Source organism: Castor canadensis, chromosome 13 (assembly GCF_047511655.1).
Source record: "Castor canadensis chromosome 13, mCasCan1.hap1v2, whole genome shotgun sequence".
Taxonomy (NCBI): Eukaryota; Metazoa; Chordata; class Mammalia; order Rodentia; family Castoridae; genus Castor; species Castor canadensis.
The window spans coordinates 116565425-116586585 of record NC_133398.1 but is presented as its reverse complement, the minus strand read 5'-3'; the positions used below and the strand labels follow the sequence as shown (position 1 = coordinate 116586585).

Below are 21161 nucleotides of genomic sequence, written 5' to 3'. Positions count from 1 at the left end.
AAGTGCTGGGGCCTGGCTCAAGAGTTAGAGTGCTTGCCTAGCAAATTGAGTTCAAACTCCAGTACTTCCCTACCTCAAAGAAATTGGATTTCCAAGTACTTTTTCTTAAAATGGACTTTTTTCTAGGAATAATTTACATCAAGTACAATTTGATAATTTTTACTAAGTTTATAGGGCTGTATGCCGATCAGCACAATACAGTTCTAAAATCTTTCTGAGGCAGGATAAATGGGGCTATAAGATGACATGAAAATCATTAAAAAAAAAGTCAAAGTATATTGAGAAAAGCCAGAGTCAGGAACTGAAGCAGAAAACCAGTAGAGCATCAGGGAATTGAATGTGTACACCTGGACTCCCTCCATCGCCCTCCCTTTTTTAGATGCTAAGAGAGCTAAGAATAGAAGGTAATCATGTGACCAGAAAGGAATACCTTTCTGGTCAAAAGAGGTTATACCCATCGTTTCCAAGTTTTGGCTAATAATAAAACCATCCTAACACCTTCATCTCCACATTTGAGTAATGGGAAAGCCACTCATGGTCTCCATTTGTGCAATAGCATTAAAACAGGAATTTAGCAAAAGCATTAAAGGTTGCCAGATGACATGACCATTTATCTAGGAAAATTAAATCCTGACACCCAAGCTTGGTCTAGAAGATATAAATACACCTGGGGTAAGGACCTCATTTTGAGCCTCTTGCTTCACTTCCTGTGTGTCAGGGGGCACTCTCTTTCCCTTCTCCTTCTCCCACTTTACCATCCTGCTTTGCTAAATAAATCTTTGCTTTCTTTTTTTTCTACATTGTGTTCCCTTTTTTTGTGAAATCCCTCAAAATGCTTTTGGTTGTAGATATGAACAGTGACTAGGGAGCTGAGTCAAGGATTTCCTCCTTCTTTCTTATTGGAGATCTTCCTCATCCCTGGCTCTTTTCTGGTGACAATTCCACCACAACATAAAATTCCTTTGTGCCTATTTGCAGTCTGTCCCTATCCTGAACTTGTGTATACATTTCACACAGATGGAGTCTGCTGATGGGCTATTGTATCATTCTTTTTCTTTGAATAATTGTTTTTCCTCATGTAAGTTGTAGCATGTATTAATAGTTTGTTTCTTTTTACTGCCAAGTAGTATTCCATCAACCAATTGACAGACAATTTGGTTGTTTCTACTCTTGGGCTATTTTGAAAAATGATGCTATGAATATTTTGGCACAGATTTTTTGTGGGTATCATGGGCAGATCCCAGGAGTGCAATTGTTGGGTAGATGAGTCAGTCTATGTATAACCTTTTTTTCCCTCCTGGGGATCAAACCCAGGCCCTTGCACATAGTAGGTAAGTGTCACAGGTACTTAAACTGCTTTTTTCTGAAAAGCACTGACTTCTTACTTGGGCTCATGAATTAACTAAAAGCAGGAAAGCTTGGTATCCCTGTCTCTATTTTGTATCTTCTTTGCACTGAGTTCTTCTCTAGACAGTCACTGTGCAATCATCTTGGAATCCAGGAAGGACTGGACTGTTCTATAACATCTTTACAAGGAGGGATGGAGAAAATGGTTTCCAAAGAAGGGAAGAGCAGAGCCTCCTCAGGACAGGCCACCATCCAGGCAACAAAGAGGTGGCTGCTATAACAGAGATAATGACTGCTCTGGAACCCCTCCTAAGTCAGACTGAGATAATGGTCAACCAGGACATACCTGTGCCTGAGACTGTTTAGCTATGCCTATCTTTTGCCTCCTGCCCTAATTCTTTTTTTTAAAAATTTAATCCTAAAGCTCATGTTGTACCCTGAAGATGGCTAAAGATGGGCCAAAGTGTTTTCTTTGCCTCTTCCAGTGGCTGCCTGTGTCATGTAATAAATCTCCTTTCCTCACCTTTTCCCATCTATTTTTTGGCATGTTGGGGTGAGTGGATAGACCTAATAAGAGGAGCTTCAGGCCTGTAACTCCAGCATCATAAGCAGGCTACCACTGAGCTATACCCCAACCCTATTTTTAACCCCTTAAGAAACTTAAAACTTTTTCCAGAGTGGCTGCACAGTTTTGCATTCCCATTGGGTTAGGTTTTTCCCAATGGGTTAGATGGATGCTCTCTTGCCCTAGCATATGTTAACACTGATGTCCTCTCTGCCCTGGGGATGGAGGACCTTCAACACTCCCAGGGAGCAGGGTCCTAACATCTGATCACCTGCAGACAGAACCAGCAGTGTGAACTGCTACCAGGAAACAGCCATTAGTGTGGGCAGATTCACCATGAAGACATAGAAATTTTACTCAATAGGTCAATTCTCTGAGATACCTAGAAATATATTTGTAGGCAGCTGGTAGGACCATAGATACAAGACTGTCAAAATCAGAATCTTAAGGAAAAAAATTGTGGTAAGGTTTTTATTATAACACTTGATCTATAAACTTTTATCCTACCCTAATCTTGTACTGCCTAGGTCACCTAGCTGAATTTCTATCCCCTCTTCCTCCAACTTGTCTGTCTTTGAGGATCAGATGCCTCTTCAGGTGAGCTGGACAAAACTGGTTGGTTCTAAGAGGGCAGTCAGAGTGACCAGGAGACAACCTCTAACTTCAGTGCAATGCCATTTGCATGCTTAATGACTACATCTCCTACAGTGCTGTGACAGCTGACAGTAGCCATGGTGATGGCTAGAAAGAACCATACAAGAAGTGAAAAGAATTCCCAGAAAAATCCCTGCCCAGTCCCAGAAAAGACATGAATATTCCTCCCCTTCATTAGCCTCCCCTTCCCCTCATTTCTGTTGCTGTACATTTAAAACATCTCCACCATCAACACGAAAAGAAGTTGATGGAGGATTGAGGGGGTGGGGGGGGAGGGAGGGGGTGGAATGGGTGGTAAAGGAGGGGGTGGGGGCAGAGGGGAGAAATGACCCAAGCCTTGTATGCACATATGAATAATAAAGCAATAACAAATATAAAAAAAAAGAAGTTGATGGAAGAATCTATCTCTCCCTTCTCTTATTGTTGGCCAAACTTTCATTTTCTCTCAATGGGCACTCAGGGTTGTCACAATTCTGTGAGTGGAAAGGGACCTAATTTGGGGTCCAAAATTGGTAACAGCTGGAGGAAGCTGTAGCTTCCAGCCTTTCAGATTTCTACTTCTTTATCTGGGTGCTGCTTCTCCCTGCTCCTCTCTGTGTCCCTGCCTCCAGGCTTCCTGCATGGAATGGTCTCTTTGTCCCCAGGTCCTCAAGGGACTCCTGCATGCTAGGCAAGTGCCCTACCACTGAGCACCACCTGAATGCCTTTTTAGTGGGGTAGGCCCCTGGTGAGCGCCTCCAGACTGGATGAGGGGCTCCTGTTGTGGGAATCTGTGACACCTCACTGGCCACCTCCTCTTCTTCCTTTCCTCTTTCTTTTTCTTCTGCACTTCCTGTGATCTGTGTGATGGAGTTCTCACCTATTGTGTTTCCACTGCTTTACATTTTTGCTTTGCTTTCTAGTTTTTCTCAACTTTGGCATCCACGCCTATATGGGATGAATTATTTCTATCAGTTTAAATTTTCCAAAGATTTCTTTTTATTTCCCTAACATTCTTTTTTGTATCCTTCCTACCTCCATCCTTGTTTCCCTCCCTCCCTCCCTCCCTCTTCCCTTTCCATATCTTCCTTTTTAGGCAGTTTGCCTTGTTTCACAAATCTTATCTCTTTCAGGATATTCTTAATGGCTTTAGTTTTTGGTGTGTTTTCCTCTCTTGCAAAGTCTGTTTTATCCCTTCCTCCCTCTTTCCCTTCCTCCCTTTTGAGCCAGTCTGTCACTATGTGGCCCATTCTGGCCTTGAATTCCTAGGCTTAAGTGATCCTCCTGTCACAACTTCCTGAGTAGCTGGGACTACAGGTGTGTACCACTGTGTCTGGTTTCAACTTGGTCTTCTCTCTCCATTTTGGTCTCCATATTTCATGTTGGAAGTTTTCTCAGAAGAGCTCCTGCACTCTGGCTGTCCAATGACATTGCACATTGGAGATGCTTGTCTATGGTAGACCTCATGTGGAGATCTGTTAGGCCCTGTCACTTCCCGAGAGAAGTACCCAACAGTGTCCAGAGTGGAAGGACCAGGATGTATTCAGTGTGTGCTCATTGTAATACATTTGCTAACCCTGTTTGCCAGTGATGCTTGAATCCTTACCTGTAAGGGTGTCTGCCAGCACAGATGTCTCATCCTACCACCTACTGGGTGAAAGTATCTTGTTTTCTGAGGGGCAGGCAGGAAGAAGATACAGCTTGGATGTATACACTGGGAAGGGGATCCAAGGATCAGACTACTTTTAAAGCAGAATTGTAAGTGTGCCTCCTCAATGAAGCCACCTCCTCTTTGTACATTCTTCCTGGTACCTGCCATGCCTAACTGGAAATCACAGCTCAACCTAGAGCCAGAGAGGCAGAATCTGAGTTGAGGCTCCATCTCAACTAGCCTGAGAACTTAATCTCTTCATGCCACAGTTTCCCTATCTATAAAACAGAAGTAATGACAGTGTCTACACCATTAGGATGAAAACATATTCAAACTATGTACAAGAGGACCTGGCTATTACTATGACATTGAGGGGTTCCTGTTTTAAAATCCTGGCTTTCTTGATTAGGACACTCTCCAGGAAGTTCTAGGAAGGTGGGGCTGGGATCTCTGTAGTAGACAGATTTATATTCAAGGGTTCTCCTGAGTTCTAGCAAGACACAATGTCAGCAGCTTTGCCAGGATTTTGTTTTGCTAGCTCTGTCAAGGTTGGTCATTTTGGCAATCCCCAGATTCTGGGCAGGATGACTGTCTACATTGTGTTTTGCCCTGTGCTTGGAATGTGTGCAGGAACTGAATTTCCAGTGTGGGATGGCTGACTTGCACCATGGCTGAATGGTCAGCAGGCCTTGTCTATGTGGAAAGCAACTGAGTCAAACCCTGTGTGGGACCAGTGGTCTGTGTATGACAAGCCCATCAGGGGACTCAGAAGTCCTCTCAGGTTAGAGAACCACTGTTGCTAGCTTGTTGTGGAAAACACAAAGGCTTGGAATTCTGAGGTCGGAAAGGCCTCTGGGGAAGGTCCTTGTGGCCTAAGGTACTTGATACTGACTCTCTGTATGAAAGAGAAGTAGCATACATTATATGTACATATTTTACCAACACAAGACTTTTGCACACTTACACATAATTATGTATTACACATAATACCTCCATATGAAAGTAGCAGTACAAATGATGTATGTAAATATTATAAATAAGTATAGATTGTATAAATATATTAGTATCCAGTTCATACACCATAACATATCCACATTAAAGATAAATAATACATGTAATATGCATATATGTATTATACCATGTCTTATACATATGTTAGTATCTATAATTATGTACCAATCATAAGATATTATACATCCATATGAAAGAAAAAGAATATACAATTTATACAATTATACAAATATAGGCTAAGCATATTAGTATCTGTAATTATGCATAAATTATAACATATCCACATGAAGGAGAAACTGAAGTATATAGAAATTATGTCAGTATAGGTTTTATACATATATTCATGTATATAATTATGTATCAGTCATAACACATACTTTTTCTATATGAAAGAGAAATAATACATATAATTAATACAACTTTATGCCAATATAAGTATTACTATATGCATATTATATAGGTATATTCATACGTATTATTATGTGTAAATTATAATGTATACTATGCAACATATAAATATATAGCAATGTAATGTGTTTTATATATAATGTAATATACATAATATGTGCTTACTATTTATCAAAAAATTAAAATGATAAACATTCAACAATGATAGGGAAAACCCATATGGTGTCTAGTATAGAAATAATCTAATTAAAAGTAGCTAAACCAAGCTGATGGAGTGGCTCAAGTGGTATAGAATCTGCCCAGCAAGTGTGAGGCTCTGAGTTCAAACCCCACCAAAAAAAAGTAGCTAAACTAGCTGGATGTGTATTGGTACACACTTGTAATTCCAGCACTTGAGAGGCTGAGGCAGGAGGATAGTGAATTCCAGGTCTGCCTGTAATACATAGTAAGAACCTGTCTCATAAAACAAAACAAACAAAAAGTAGCTAAACCATCACTGACTTCAGAACTAAGAATCTGAGGTTCCCCATAGGGCCCCCTTTTGCTGGGAAAATGGAGGGGAAGGACTTCAAAGTTAAGTCCACAGTGAATTGTGCCTGCAAAAGTTCTCATTATGGCAGTGTTTATAGTATTGATACACTAGAAACAATGGAAGTGTCCAGTGATGGAGGAGTGCTGCAGGGAATTCCACTCCACAGAATATGATGATCTAGCCATGTTATAAACTGAGAAGTCTTAAAATATATATTTTAGAAGAAAAATGTGGAACATGAAATTGTTTGTACTTTATAGTCAAAAGATTATGTAGATTCCGAAGGGAATAGAGAATTCTCACTACAAGTGTTTAAACTATTTCTAAGCACACCATAGCTTCCTGGCTATATCACAGAGTGCAAATCCTTGTAGTTCGAGCTCTCACCTTTCTCCAGGGGACTGTTCCAGGGATCTTCCTATTTGAGAAAAGAATTATTTCCCTAGGATGCTGTGCTTGATGGCCTCTTTGTTTCCAAAGTGTGTTAAAGCCTTCCACTGCTTTCCTATCTCCAGTAAGTAGGACAGCATATTGAGGACTGCCCAGGGCTTACTTTGTCCCTTTTCTGTATGTGAAGTAGGCAGTGGCTTGTCCATCTCCCTCCAGTGATAATGAAATGACCTCATGCTGAGTCTGATACTCTTGTGCGCTGCCTGGTCACCATGGCAACAGTGTGATACGGTGATAGTCTCCCTCTATGAAAGTGAGATCCGAGCAGTGGCAGGGCTCAAATGAAGACTTCACTTACCCTTGTAGGATTGTCTTTGTGGGGATTGTTGGGGTCAGGTTGACTTTAGTGGGAATTCCTGCTCTGCCACCTGGTAGCTATGTTGTCCTGGCAAGTCCCTTAGCCTCTTTGGGCCTCAATGTAAAATGAGGGATAACAGGACTGATGTGATAGAATCATGAGGATCAGATGAGCCCATGCCTTTGAAAAAGTGTGGCCCCCCTGTCACTCAATGGGTGGGGAACAGAGCTTCTCAAGTGGAGGAACAATACTTTGAATGTGAGAAATAAAGAAACAGCACCTGGGAAAAGGATGAGGCTGGCTAAGCCAGCCTTTCTGACCCTTCCTTGGAGCTGACCAGGGTGCAAGGCCTACTTCTCAGGACAGAGATTCAGGTCCAGGTTTGTAGTGCTAAGTGTCTCACTCTCCTTGGTGCTGAGATGCCAGGTCCCACTGATGGGTGACCTGTGTCACAGTATTTTTATGCCAAAGATGCTCCACACCAAGTTGTGCCAATCAGTATATGGTCACCTGAGGTCCCTGCAGAGACCAGACCTGTCACCTGGACCTTGGGACCTATAGTTTGGATATGACTTGAGTCCCCCCAAAGGTTCATGTGTTGAGAACTTTGTTCCCAGAGTGGCAGGGTTTTTTCTCTTTTTTTTTGTAAGCATATATTAATTGTGCAAAGTGGTTTCCATGTGATGTTTCCATGTAGGCATATAATGAACTTTGATAAAATCCACCTCCATTATTTCTCTTTCTCATCCACTCTCCCCCCCATTTAAAACAATTTGTAATGGGTTTGATTTTCCTATTTTCATACATGTGTATGAAGTACTTTGATCATATTCACCAGGGTGGCAGCTTTGGAAGGTGATGGTGCCTTTAAGATGTGGGTCCTATGTGAAGTCCTTAGGTCCTTGCAGATGCTGCCCTTAGAAGGGTTTGTGGAACCCCAGCTTTCTCTGCTTCTGGTTTGAGATAGATGCTCTTGCTTGCTCCCACACATGCTCTGCCAGCTGCCATTCAACATGGGACTCTCACTGAAACTGAGCTGATGCAGGTGCCATGTTGCTGAGCCTCCAAACCTGTGAGCTAAATACACCTGTCTTCCTTGCCTTCATAAATAGCCTGTGTTAAGTATTTCATATAGCGATGCAGTACAGGAATAGTACAAGACTTCTCCCTCCATGATCCACTTGAGGTGTGGCTCTCATTTCTCCCCTTCTAAACAGCCTGTAGTGCTTGGCCATCCCACCGTCTTCCCATGAGATTGTGGGGAAAGAGCTCCCTTCTGTCCCCAGCCTCCTCCCCGAGGACCTCAATTTCTGGCTTTAACAAAACTGGGACTCCACAACCCTCCCTAGCATTCTATGAGGACATTCCCTCTCCCAGCCTGTCCCTCAGGAGGCACAATTAGGGGCCTTCATTTGCCTCCATCTGTCCATATATCTTAGTATGCATCCCTAGGCTGCAGTCTCCCTATGGAACTCAAGAGCTCTGGGCCTGACTGAGCCTGGCCTTTCATTGGCCAAGTCCCCCACTTTCCTCTCCCACAGCCCATTCCTGACTCCTGCTAGCCTGTGTTCTCCACACCCTCCCTTCTCTGCCATCATTTCCAAATGAACCCTCCATAACAACTCCCTCCCTGTCTTCCAGCTCATACCAAGGCAGACCAACACCTACAGAGAAAACCATACCCCTGTCCTGGGACATGACAGGGTCATAGCTGGCCCTTTATAACACACTTTCCTCTCTTGACCAGTTGACAGTATCCTTTACTTCCCTCAAGCAGATTCAAACATTCATTCTTAAATTCTTTACTTAAGTGGACCATATCACTTTTAAAGTACAACCTTGCTTTGGGGTTACAGAGAAAATCAAATGAAACATCAAAATCAAGCATGTTTTTGAGCTCCTATCACAGCCACAGACCAATTTATCTACCAGTATATCTACTCATGGTGCTGGCTCCCCAGACCCCCCAGCCTTTCCTAGCCAGCTCTGCCTGGGGGCTACTCCCCCATAACCCCATAACCTAGCTCTCTGCACTTCTGGCTTCCTGTGGATTTCCTCATTCCCTGGTCTCCCACTGGGAGGCACCAACAGGAGACCAGGGAGTGGGGAAAGAGAGGCTCAGTATTTCTTCCCTATTCCCTCCTCTTTATCAGTCATTTTAGTCTTCTTAAACTACAGCTCACCCTGTCAGCTTCTCTAAAATTCCAACTAGAATTCCACTGGCCACAGTGTGACTCAGTCTCCTTTCTTTCTCTCAACGCTGTAGGCAGACATGGCTTCTGGTTCATATGAATCCTTGATATACTACCATCCTTCTAAGTGATTTTAACCCCATCTCTAGAAGAGTGCTTTTCATGAAAGTCTCTCCATTGGAACCATGTGGAAGGTGGAAACTCCTGTGTCCTATATGTACCCTGCAGGGTCTGCTTATCAATTTTGGCCCCTTCCCAAGGGTAAGGTGTTCCATTTCCTGCATAAAAAGCAAGAGCTCTACCTGTGTTTTTTACTCTCTCTCTTTCCCATATCTTAATCTCTCCCATTCTGTTCTGCTTTCTTAAAAACATGCTACATCTTCCATCCCTGGCTGTGTTCTCTCAGCTCTACTTCTATCTATTGTATTGTGTCTTATCTTAACTTTCATTCCTTTCCTTCTTCTGTAAAGTATGATCTTTTCACTCATTTTTGTCTCTCATTCAGTTGGCACCATTCTCCTTCCTATGATGTCTGATGATGGATAATCACCACCTGCAAAAGAGAGGTCTCAGCAGACACCTTATACAACTTCTCTGAAGCAGGGTGATTCATAGTAATGACTATGGCTTCAGAGTCAGAACACTTTGCCAGCTCCTAACCTAGCATGGTCCTGGCACATTTCATAACTCCTGGGACCCTTGGCTTCCCTTTGGGCAAAATGGAATGTAAGCTATGTATAACTGGTGAGCCTTGCTCGCATGTGGGGACACTTCATCAAGGTGGTTATTGTAGTCATGACTTCATTTGTTAACCACAGTAATTATCTGTTGAAAACTATTCTTCTATGGCATCCATCAAACGAGGTTTCCATTTTATTCTCCAAATAATTCTGAGTTCTTTGTTGTTATTTTGAGAGAGGGTATTACTATAGAGACTTGGCTGGGCTAAAACTTGAGATCCTCCTGTCTCTTCCTCTTGAGTGCTGGGATTCTAGGCATGTGCCACAGTGCCTGACATTTGTCCACTTTTTTGTAGTGCCCATCTGGAAATTCTGGCATTTTTAAGTTTCAACCTCCAACCTTGGCTGCTCATCAGCACTGGTTGTCTCTACATAAGAGGCTCCACCACTCACATGCATTTCACACCTAGCCTTCACCTCTGACCTGCCTAACTCATCACCCTAATGGATTGGACCCCACTCAACCTGATCATCCCTGGAAGAATTGTGGACTTCTCTCTATATTTCTCTCAGTAGGAGATTCTAGGCTGTGGCATTACCAAATCTGGATTACCAGTCTGGGGCCAGAAGTTTCTGGGTCTTGTCAGAGAAAATTCAAAGATGGACAAAGAGGAGACTTAAGCTGGAGCTGATTTACTAACGTAAAACCAAGCCAAAGTGTGCCTCCAGGTGGGAGGATGGGCAGGCTGAAGAAGGAGCTGTGCTAAAGGTGCCAAGACCTCAAACTTTTATCGGGGGTGGGGCAGTGGACACTGGGGATGGTCATTCTTGAAAAACTGGGTTATGTGTCATTAATTTCCAGAGCCTTGGTTATGTGTCAGCAGCTCTCCCACATGTTGGGTGGGAGAGTTCTTGGCCTTGGATGGTGAGACTGGGTTATCATTTTCCATCTTCTGTAGAGTCAGTAAGACCCTGTTGTACACCACAACTTGTTCCATAATATCAGCAGTCCAGGACATAATTTCTTATCAACATCCAAGCCACTGTTCTCAGGCATCAAGTTTCTTCACTCCCTGCCTAACTCCTTTATGTTTGGGGGTGCTGGGAATAAGCAACCTCTACTGTCAGCTCCATCTGAGAGGCTCAGAAGCTGGGTACTTTCTTCTATTTTGCTAGAGACTTATAGTCTGTTTTCTATTGCTAATAACACCATCCCAGAGATGAGGTGAGCTATTTTTTAAAAGATGCTTATTTTGGCTTATGGTTCTGATCCAAGGACATGGGATTGTATGTGGCAATAGTCTTCTTGCTGGCAGAATCCTGAGGTAGCTCAGGGCATAACATGGTGAGGAGTTTCTGTGTGTGTGTGTGTGTGTGTGTGTGTGTGTGTGTGTGTGTGTGTCCTCTTTTGGCAGTACTGGGGTTTGAACTCAGGGCTTCTTTCTTGCTAGGCATGTGTTCTACCACTTGAGCCATATCCCCAGCCTCCCCAATCCCTTCTTATAAAGCAACCAAGATTCAATCAGGAGACTCCACCCTGATGACCTTGTCTAATCCTAATATCTCCAAAGGCCTGGTTTCTAAACACCATAGTCAGATTAAATTTCCATCCTCTTAATTCCTCACATTGAGGATTGGATTCCAGCATGGGTTTTCAGAGAGAAAAAACTATATTCAAACCATAGTACAAACTATCAAAATTTCATCTAAATTTGTCATTACCTAACTTTTCATCCATCTGTCCTTTTATCCATCTCTAGGTTGTTGCAAGCTGATAAGCCAGATATGTGGGCTTTAGGGAATAGGGCCTAAAATAATTGTTCAGCACTCTCCTGGAAGTGCAAAGGGCTCTCCTGTGAGTGAGGGTCTTGGCAGCTCCATTCTGATGCTGATGCACCAGTGGGCTTTTTTTTCCTTCTATAAAATGTTCACTCCATCCTCCTGGTAGGTTTTACTGCACTATTGTGGTTTTGGAATATTAATCACCCTCTTTGATTATACTTCGTTTCATATTTAGTAAATTTATACTGGTATACATATTTTTTAAATGACCCATTTCCTTCCATTAGCTTCATCATAATAAAAGAACTCAAAGTCTCCTGTTGGTTAAGGGGTTAACTGTGTGATTTTAAGATTTTTCCTCCTTGGAGACTCAGCCTGCATAGGTGTTCTCTATTCCTTTATTAGAAAAGAATTGAGGGCCAAGAGCCTAGGCTTTGAATGTGCATTCAGTGTACATTCATAATAAAAACTGAACCGAATGGCACATTCATGGCTTCTCCTTGATGTAGAAGAAAGGGTGAGTGAAAGTTTGGGGCACAGCTCACCTCCAAGAGAGTGGTCCTGTTCTCACTCAGACCTGGCCCGTTGATCATGAATTTCCTTTTAAAATTATTTTTCCTCTTTCCATAGCATCTGTCCTCTTCTTTCCAGCATCTTTGTGATCGAGCTGGGTGGATTTTTTTTCCCTCCTTTTTTTCCCACACTGCCGTTGGATAAAAGATCCCGCCCTTGATTGAAGTGGAATCTTCCACTATTGAGCGAGCCTTTGTTGAATGAGTCATCCAGTCATCCACAAGGTCGCACATTGGCTGAGGCCGCTGGAGACAGGGGATTGCCTGGCACCGGCTGCAAGGCCTGGCTTCATTCACAGAAATGCTGGCTCGCTCACTAGCCCTTTCATTCACACAAACAGCATTTCATTCACATTTTGCTGTTTTTGTCTGCTTCTAATGAAGATCATGATTTGAGAATGATGGGCTGTTCTGCTTTAGGTTTGAGGGGGATTCGGATAACCATCAAAATCGTCTATGGCTTGTGCATTTGCTGTTGCTGTGCAAGCTAGGGGAAGGGAAAAAAAGAGTGTTGGGTGGCTGTTTTGCTAGGGCTGCGGCGCAGGAGGAGAGCGGTGGGGACGCGTTTCCTGCGCGGGGTACTTCTCAGCTTCTCTATGCTCCTGCGTTCTAGGAGCCGGCTTCACTCGTGCGCCCGCCATGAGTGGCGCTTATTAAACCCCACTCCACAGAGCTCTGTGCAAGACTCAGGACCTCATGTACCACCCAGGTTCAGTTTTGGGCGTGAGAAGTCTCAGGGTGACCTGATAGTGTGCTAGAGGTGAATTCATTTGCTTGCATGTAAGTTGCTGGGAAACTTTGATAGTGAGTGTTTCACTGTGGGTAGGTTATTTTAATGCATGAGGCAGACTGGTAGAGACCACCAAGGAAGGGATCAGGGGATGTCAATGTCTGCAGCAGATCTTTTGGGGGTGGAGGGGCGCTCCCAAGGCTCTGTTCTCCTGACTACGGGGAAGAAGGCCTATGTGTTTCATTTTAAGCTTGAGCCTGACTCCTGAAATCAAAGCATTTTTCCTCAGAATTTGAAATGCAGTGACAGCAGGTGTATTTTTTACCCTTTCTGACTGCAGGGCTGCAAGCAGCACCTGAAGGGACATTGAAATGTATTGGTAGCATTTCTTAGGATTTTTCCAGAGCTGGAACACATTCAGTTGGAATTAAACCTGAAAATCAGCCCCCTTTTTGGAATAGATTTCTGGAGCCTGTTGCCACTCATCAAAAAAGCACTATTCTTTTTTGAAATAGATTTTCAACTTAACCCTGGCTGAGAGACTGCTGTAAATTAGCAGAGACCTTGAACAGCAGAAGTTCATATGCAGGTTTGTGGAAGGTTTTTTTTTTTTTTTTTTTGAGGAACTGCAATGCCACAAAGACACTCCTCATGGCTGCTCTGTTGATTTGAAAAACAAAACAAAACAAAACAAACAAAAATCAAAAAAAGTAACCAGAATATTGGTATGTTATGTTCACCTGGGGGTGCATATTCCTTTTTTTCCTATTTAAAAATTATGGTTGCTTTCCAAGTAAGAATTCATGAGGATTCGCTGAAGACTTATTCTTAAAAAGCCTTTGTCACATTTTAACGCATCGCTGTCAGACACTTTTAGGGCTCACCCAGATGAGTTGAGGGAAGAGGAAAAGCTAGCATGGAATAAGGGGTTTCTGAAAGTTCATTTGATCATTTGAAGGAACTGAATTTACCTTTGACACAAACTAGAAAAGGGGGGATGGGGAGATGCAAATCAAAGGTTGGAAGGAAATATATGGGAAGGTAGAAAAAGGCAATTTGAGAATTGATTGGCTCCAGTTGCTGTCAGAGGGTGGATGTCAGGTTTTTTTTTTTCGAGTTTGTTTTTTTTTTTTTTTTCCTGCTACAGGAAGTGATTTGCAGTGCTCACCGAGCCTTTGTTGAGAAGGGTGTCCTCACAGAGTGAGTCATGCTTTTGCTGTGTGCAGCCCAAGCAGCTGGGCGTTCGCTCCATCACAGGCAGCTATGACTTTTAGAAAGCAAGCGTTCAGCCCCAAGCAGCGGGCTCCGGGGCGGGGGCTGCCGGGCAGCGGCCGTGCTGGCTTTTAATGGTAGGAGGGCTTGGTCCTGAGACTTCGTGCTCCGTCTCCAGAAGGCGGTCCTGGGACCTCTGTTCTTAGTCCAGCTCCGGGGCCCGCGGCTAATCTGCCATGCGCGGCAGCCCGGGCCGGGGCCGGCACTAGCAGCGCCCGGGCGGATGCGGCGAGCCCACTGAGGGGCATGCTTCCACGCACCAAGTACAACCGCTTCAGGAATGACTCGGTGACATTGGCCGATGACCTTCTCCACAACCTGTCGGTAAGCGGCGGCGGCGGCAAGGTCGCCTACCTGGTGTCCTGCAAGGCGCTGCACAAGGCGCCCGAGGATGGGCCCGGCAGCCTGGGCCACCTGCTTCACAAGGTGTCCCACTTGAAACTCTCCTGCTCGGCCCTCCGCGGTCTGTCGTCGGCCGCCTGGGAGCGGGCGGGCGTGCGGCTCTCGAGCAGCTGCAGCGCGCCCAGCCTGGCCGCCCTGGACCGTAGCGCGCCCCCCGCACCCTGCGCCCAGGCCGAGAGCATGAGCGCAGCCAGGAAGGGCCGGCCGGGCGAGGAGCAGCTGCCCAGGCCCCCGCGGGGAGCGCCGCACGCCATCGACCAGGTGCTGGGGCCGGGAGTCACCTAAGTCACCAAGGTGGGTACAGGCGCTGGCCGCCCTGGCGCTGATCCCAGGTCAGGGTGCTGTGCCAGCTCCCTTCTCTGAAGGAAGGTGTGGGGAAACATCCGAGAGGGTCACATTAGAGGCCAGGAGATGCGCACTCCTTAGCAATCAGCTGGACTGGCAGTGGTGACTTTGGAAAAGGGTTGAACAATCGCGTGACCTCCCGCTGTCCTGCTTTCTCCTGGGTTCCACCCTTTTGGCATGCCTTTGACAACTGGCTTCACCAGATGTCTGGCCAGTGCCCCTTTCGCCATGGGGCGCCCATCCCTGGGACCCGGGTCCAGCCTAGCAAGCGTTTATGAAGCACACTTGTTAGACCCCAGCAGCCCCTTCGGGGATGCAGGAATGTCACTACTTCTGTGCCCTCCTCTGGTGGTGGTAGTGGCGGGGCAATTTCTTTTTCCCCGCTGCAAAAATCCCTGGCTCCTGACAGGGCAGGGCAGGCCAAAAGCTGTCTTGCTTCTTACCAGACAGGTTCTACTTTCTTCCTAGCAAGGTTTTATTTGGTGTTTGTCTTTCATTTCATTAGGAATGGTTTTGGTTTATAGTAGCGAGAGGAGAATTTAAGACTATTTCCCAGTGACTGTAGTCTTCCACTGCAATGGACACAGAGGAGCCAAGGTTGTTGCACGCAGCGCCACAGGCTGGAAAAGTTTTTCTTGCCACATAAAGAATGATAAAATCATAATGGAGTTAGTAGAATTCCTCCTTTATACAAGGGTGCCATGATATTTAAGGAGCAGAGTTCAATTGATCTGCCACGCGCTTATTTCCCTGTACCTGTCTGGCTGCAGGCAGTCATGGCCTCCCTAGCTGGACATGCTTCCCCTAGAGAAGCCGGGATAGTCCAGGTGGCATTATTTCAGTCTTGCCACCCAAGGCATGGATTTTCATTGAAAAGGACATGAGACACAAACTCTACTCCCACCTGTGTTAGTAACACCGAAGAGCCTGGAGGTTGTCTGCTCTGTAAATACTTGCTGAGATCAATTTAAAAATTCAGCAGAAGGACCCTGCAGGGAAAGTAGAGTCTCTTGGAAATCTTGTAACCAAATTTCCAAAGAAATTTTTGGGTTATCTTTAACTATGGAAAAAGTGTTTATAAATAAAGTGACCATTGGTGTAAAAATAGAGTCCTGTCACCCTGATCTGCATTTCAATTTGACCTGCTTCTTAGCCTCTGAATATGGAGCATGATATTTTACCAAAAAGGATCAGCATAAAATATGCACATTTCATTGAGTTTATCTTAAAGGAAAATGAATATTCTTCTTGTATTGCTAGTTTAAATTACATATCTAGGGGCCAAAACCAAAAATCAAAGCCAAACAAAGACCCTGAAGCCTGTGAGACAAAATATGATCCTAGTGTATATCAAATACTTGTAGAATGCTAGGATTATATTGCTATTTTTTTAAAGCCTACACTTAAAATAGACAAACAGATCTTGGCCAAGCTATTCTCAAACAATTTCCTTTAAAAAGTCACTTTGCTTAGGGCTTCAGTTTTGCTTTAGAAAGAAGGCAGATATTCAGTACCAAAGGTCAGATGTGGGAAAATACTGTTGAATGTACTAAAATAAGTCTGCTCTACTCAGACATTCTGTCCTTACAGGCTTTGTGAGTTGCCCCACCCCTAACCCCATCAGAAGTGGTATTTGAGAGTGGAGGGCTGGCTGACTCTGCTCAGAGCCTATCTGTGTCCTGGGGGCTGCAGTAACCAAGGGGACACACAGCATGATTAATTAGTGCTCTGTGCTGTTGGTGGTTTGCCTCTTGTTTATCAGCATCTGTGAATAGTGATGTCACGTGAACATAAAATCAGGTGTGATTTTTCTCCAGGCTTTCCTGGAGAAGTTTGAAATCATGCAGCAGGAAATCAGGCACTAAAGGCCAATTTCATTTCATGTGTGCATGTTTGGTTCACATGATCATGTGGGTCTCTGTTGGTGCACATGTGCAAATTTCCACATTGCCCATGTTCAGTTTAAAACCATGAAATTATTTTATTGAAACATCATGGAACTGAAAAAAACCCTTAATTTCATGTTATTTACTGATTTGAGAGTAGTTCTATTGGTATTCTTGCTTTAAAAGATCTCTGGTAGATAGAAATGAGTAATCTGTCATAATACCGGATATCAGTTATAACATCTGAAGGTTTAGAATTTGGTAAAGGACTCTTTGATATAAATTTTTTTTCTAAATTAAAGAAAGCCACAGATGTTTTCCAGCTTCCTGGAAAATTCATGTAGTGGGTCATTATAGATTTTCTCTTCTCATATAAATGTCTATTCCTAGGTGATATGAAGATATGCAGACCAGAAGGATAATTCACAACCATTTCAATTTCATCTACTTGCTTGGGGGAGATCTATAAAATACTGAAGTCTGGGAGGTTTTGATTATTTAGGAAGCATCAAACCATTTCAGCAGCAGCTCCTAGTATTAATTAATCAAGGCTCAAAAATTTAAACCTAGGCAGGAATGGGTGGCTCACACCTGTAATCCTAGCTACTCAGGAGATAGAGATCAGGAGAATTGCAGTTCAAAGCCAGCCTGGGCAAATAGTTCCCTAGAACCTATCTCAAAAATCCCTTCACAAAAATAGGGCTGAGTATGGCTCATGGTGAAGGCCCCAAGTTCAAGCCCTGGTACCACACATGCACAAAAACAAAAACAAAAACAAAACATCTGGGAAAAGCTTCTGAATAACAACAGAATTCAAAGCTCACAGCAAGTTTAATGTGTCCTTCTTGCCACCACTGAGCTTGCTGTCACATACCAGCAGATTACACAATCAGCCAGGCCTCCCTGACAGCAGCTTTGTATTCCCCTAAACATTCCTGACACTTGTTTTTTCACTTGTGGTAATGTAGGAGAGAAGGAACAAGAAAGCATGTCCTGGATAGACAGGAAAAAAAAATCCAACATCAAAACAATGAATATTGGGCTGGTGGTGCGGCTCAAGTGGTAGAGTGCCTAGGAAGTGCAAGTGAGTATCAATTATGGTGCTGTCTGCCTTTAAATTTTATCGCCCTGAAGTCAGAGCTGGCTGGGACCCTGCTCATCTGTGGCTGCTGTTGGTACTTAGCAGGTTCAAAGGCATTAGGGAAGAAAGTTAGACAAGCTAGTCCATGGGAAGAGAAAGTTCCTAAAGAGCTTCTGGGTTGATGCGGAAGAGCTGTCTGAAGACAAGCCTTCTGAAGGTAAGCCTTGACATTCAGGATGAGGCTGGAGCTGGGAGGTGTCAACATTTGACCTGAAGGACATCCCCACAAGGAGGCTCCTCCTTAGAACACATTTTAGTCCTAAAAAAGGCTAAGGGGATCTGGGAGTATAGCTCAGTAGTAGAGCATGTGCTTAGCATGTTCAAGGCCCTGCATTCAAATCCAAACCCCCCAAAAAAGATAGGACAGACCCAAGTGCCCCAAAATCAGGACATCTAATTTATTCATTTTTATATTAATTTTTAGGTGGTTCTTTCTTTTATTTTTTATTGTTTATACATTTATTCATATGTGTATACATTATTTGGGCCACCTCTCTCCCCTGTCCCCTCAATCTCCCTCACCTGCCTCACTTCCAGGCAGAACCTGTTCTGCCCTCTTCTCTGATTTTGTTGAAGAGAAAACATAAGAGATAATAAGAAAGACATAGCATTTTTGCTAGTTTGAGATAAAGATAGCCATACAGAGAGATTCTTAGCATTGCTTCCATGCACAAGTATATTACAACCCACATCGGTTCATCTCTAACTGACCTCTTCACTACTTCCTGGTCACCTTCCCATAGTGACCTCTGCTATTTTAAGGTTACTATATTCGCTCCTCTACAGTGGCCACATCAATCACTTTCAAGTTTTAGGTTTCCTTCCCTTTCCCTATTCCTCCTGTACGTGTTCTCCCCTTAGTGTGTGACCAATGTCCAATAATATTACTGCATTTGATTTAGGTCTATAATCCACAAATGAGGAAGAACATGCAATTTCTGGCCTTCTGAGCCTGGCTAACTTTGCTTAAGATGATGTTCTCCAGTTCCATCCATTTACATGTGAATGATAAAATTTCATTCTTCATGGCTGAGTAAAATTCCATTGTGTATAGATACCACATTATCTTAATTCATTTGTCAGTAGTGGGGCATCTTGGTTGTTTCCATAACTTGGCTATTGTGAATAATGCTGCAATAAACATGGGTGTGCTGGTGCCTCTGGAGTAACCTGTGTCACATTCCTTTGGGTATATCCCCAGGAGTGAGATTGCTGGATCATATGGCAGATCAATGTTCAGATTTTTAATAAGTCTCCAAATTTTTTTCCAGAGTGTTTGCTCTAGCTTGCATTCCAAACAGGAGTGTACAAGGGTTCCTTTTTCCACCACATCCTCACCAACACCTGTTGTTGTTGGTGTTGCTAATGATGGCTACCCTAACAGGAGTGAGATGGAATCTTAGTGTGGGTTTGATTTGCATTTCCTTTATGGCCAGGGATGGTGAGCATTTTTTCATGTTTTTCTTTGGCCATTTGGACTTCTTCCTTTGAAAAATTCTGTTTAGTTCAGTTGCCCATTTCTTTATTGGTTCATTGATTTTGGGGGAGTTTAGTTTTTTAGCTCCCTGTATATTCTGGTTATCAGTCCTTTGTTTGATGTGTAGCTGGCAAATATTTTCTCCCACTCTGTGGGTGGTCTCTTCAGTTTAGGGACCATTTCTTTTGTCATACAGAAGCCTTTTAATTTCATGTAGTCCCATTTAGGACATCTAATTTAAAGCAAGCATTTAGCTATGTGAGAGGCTGAAGTCAGGAGGATCATGGTTCCAGGCCAGCTGGGATGAAAAAGTTTGTGAGACCTCAACAGAAAAATGCTGGGTGTGGTAGTGTGTGCTTGCCATTCCAGCCAGGGCAGGAGGCTAAAAAGAGGAGGATTACAGTCCAGGCCAGCATGGGCAAAAGGCAAGATCCTATCTCCAAAATAATCATAGCAACTAGCACTGGAGATGTGTCTCCAGCTGTAGAGTGCCTGCCTAGCAAGTGCAAAGACCTGAGTTCAAACCCCAATCACATCAAATAAACAAATTAACAAAATCAAGAGTTTATGAGCTCACTGCTCAGAACTTTAATACAGTGGCCAGCATTTACTGAGCATATTGGTTATGCCATTAATAAATTTTGGTGATGTCTCCATCAAACATACAGGTTTCAGTGGAATGTTTCCCTTTACTGAAGGTGAAAATGATGAATTATTTATAGGACTTTTGAACAATCAGAAAATGAGTGAATTATTATGCTGGACTATTTTTCTTTTGGAACAAAAGAACTCTTAAAAAGTTATTTTATTTTTCTCATTTATTAATCTTGTGATATTTGAGGTGATATAAATCACTTGTTTCATTAAGGTTCTATTAATCATTACAGGTAGGGTTTATAAGTTGCATTTATTCCAAAATTTATTCTTAATTTTTTTTACTTGGCTCAGTATCTAAAATGATTTTTTTCTTAGAGCTCTCTTCTTTTGGTAATTGTGAGGAAAGATACAAAACAGCCATTATCAAAGTCATTTAAAGAATATCCATGATGAATAGGAGAAGGGGACCAGGAACTAGAGAAAAGGTTAAATCAAGAAGAATTAACCTAGAAGGTAACACACATGCACTGGAAAGCAATGCAAGTCAACTCCCTGTATAGCTATCCTTATCTCAACTAGCAAAAAAACTCTTGGTCCTTCTTATTACTGCTTATACGCTCTCTTCAACAAAATTAGAGATAAAGGCAAAATAGTTTCTGCCTGATAGCAAGGGGGTTGGGAGCAAGGGGGTAAAGGAGTGGGTGGGGGGAAGGGGGGAGAAATGACCCTAGCATTGTATGCACATATAAATAAAAGAAAAATAAATAAATAAAATAGCAAATTAAAACTTAAAAAAAAAGAATATCCATAATGTATTTATTGTTACAGAGGAATTGATTGAATTTTCTGTTAGTTCTAAATTAAATTGTTTTCCTTCATGTGGAGTTGAACTTCAAAAGTTGATTTTTTTCCCCTTTAAGTTGTTTAAAAGCCTCATATGTAGGTGACTTACATGTAAATATTGTCCAAATGGTTTGAAAAATAGTGTAAGAAACTGTCTTGATACTAACAATAAAGCTACTAACATGAATTGGGAAATATGTCATCTCTTTTTCTGTAATAACAGCATAGCTGCATTAAATGCACACTGCACATTTATGCACATGCACACATGCACACACCACATACTACACACTCACACCAATACACATCATATACATAAACTTCCCACCCACCACACACACTGCATA

The 21161-nt window shown here is 43.1% G+C and overlaps 1 pseudogene; it reads left to right on the top strand.

Moving 5' to 3' along the window:
• The first annotated feature begins 14369 nt into the window (after nucleotides 1-14369).
• Nucleotides 14370-14888, top strand: LOC141415506 (SHC-transforming protein 3 pseudogene; annotated as a pseudogene).
• Nucleotides 14889-21161: the final 6273 nt, after the last annotated feature.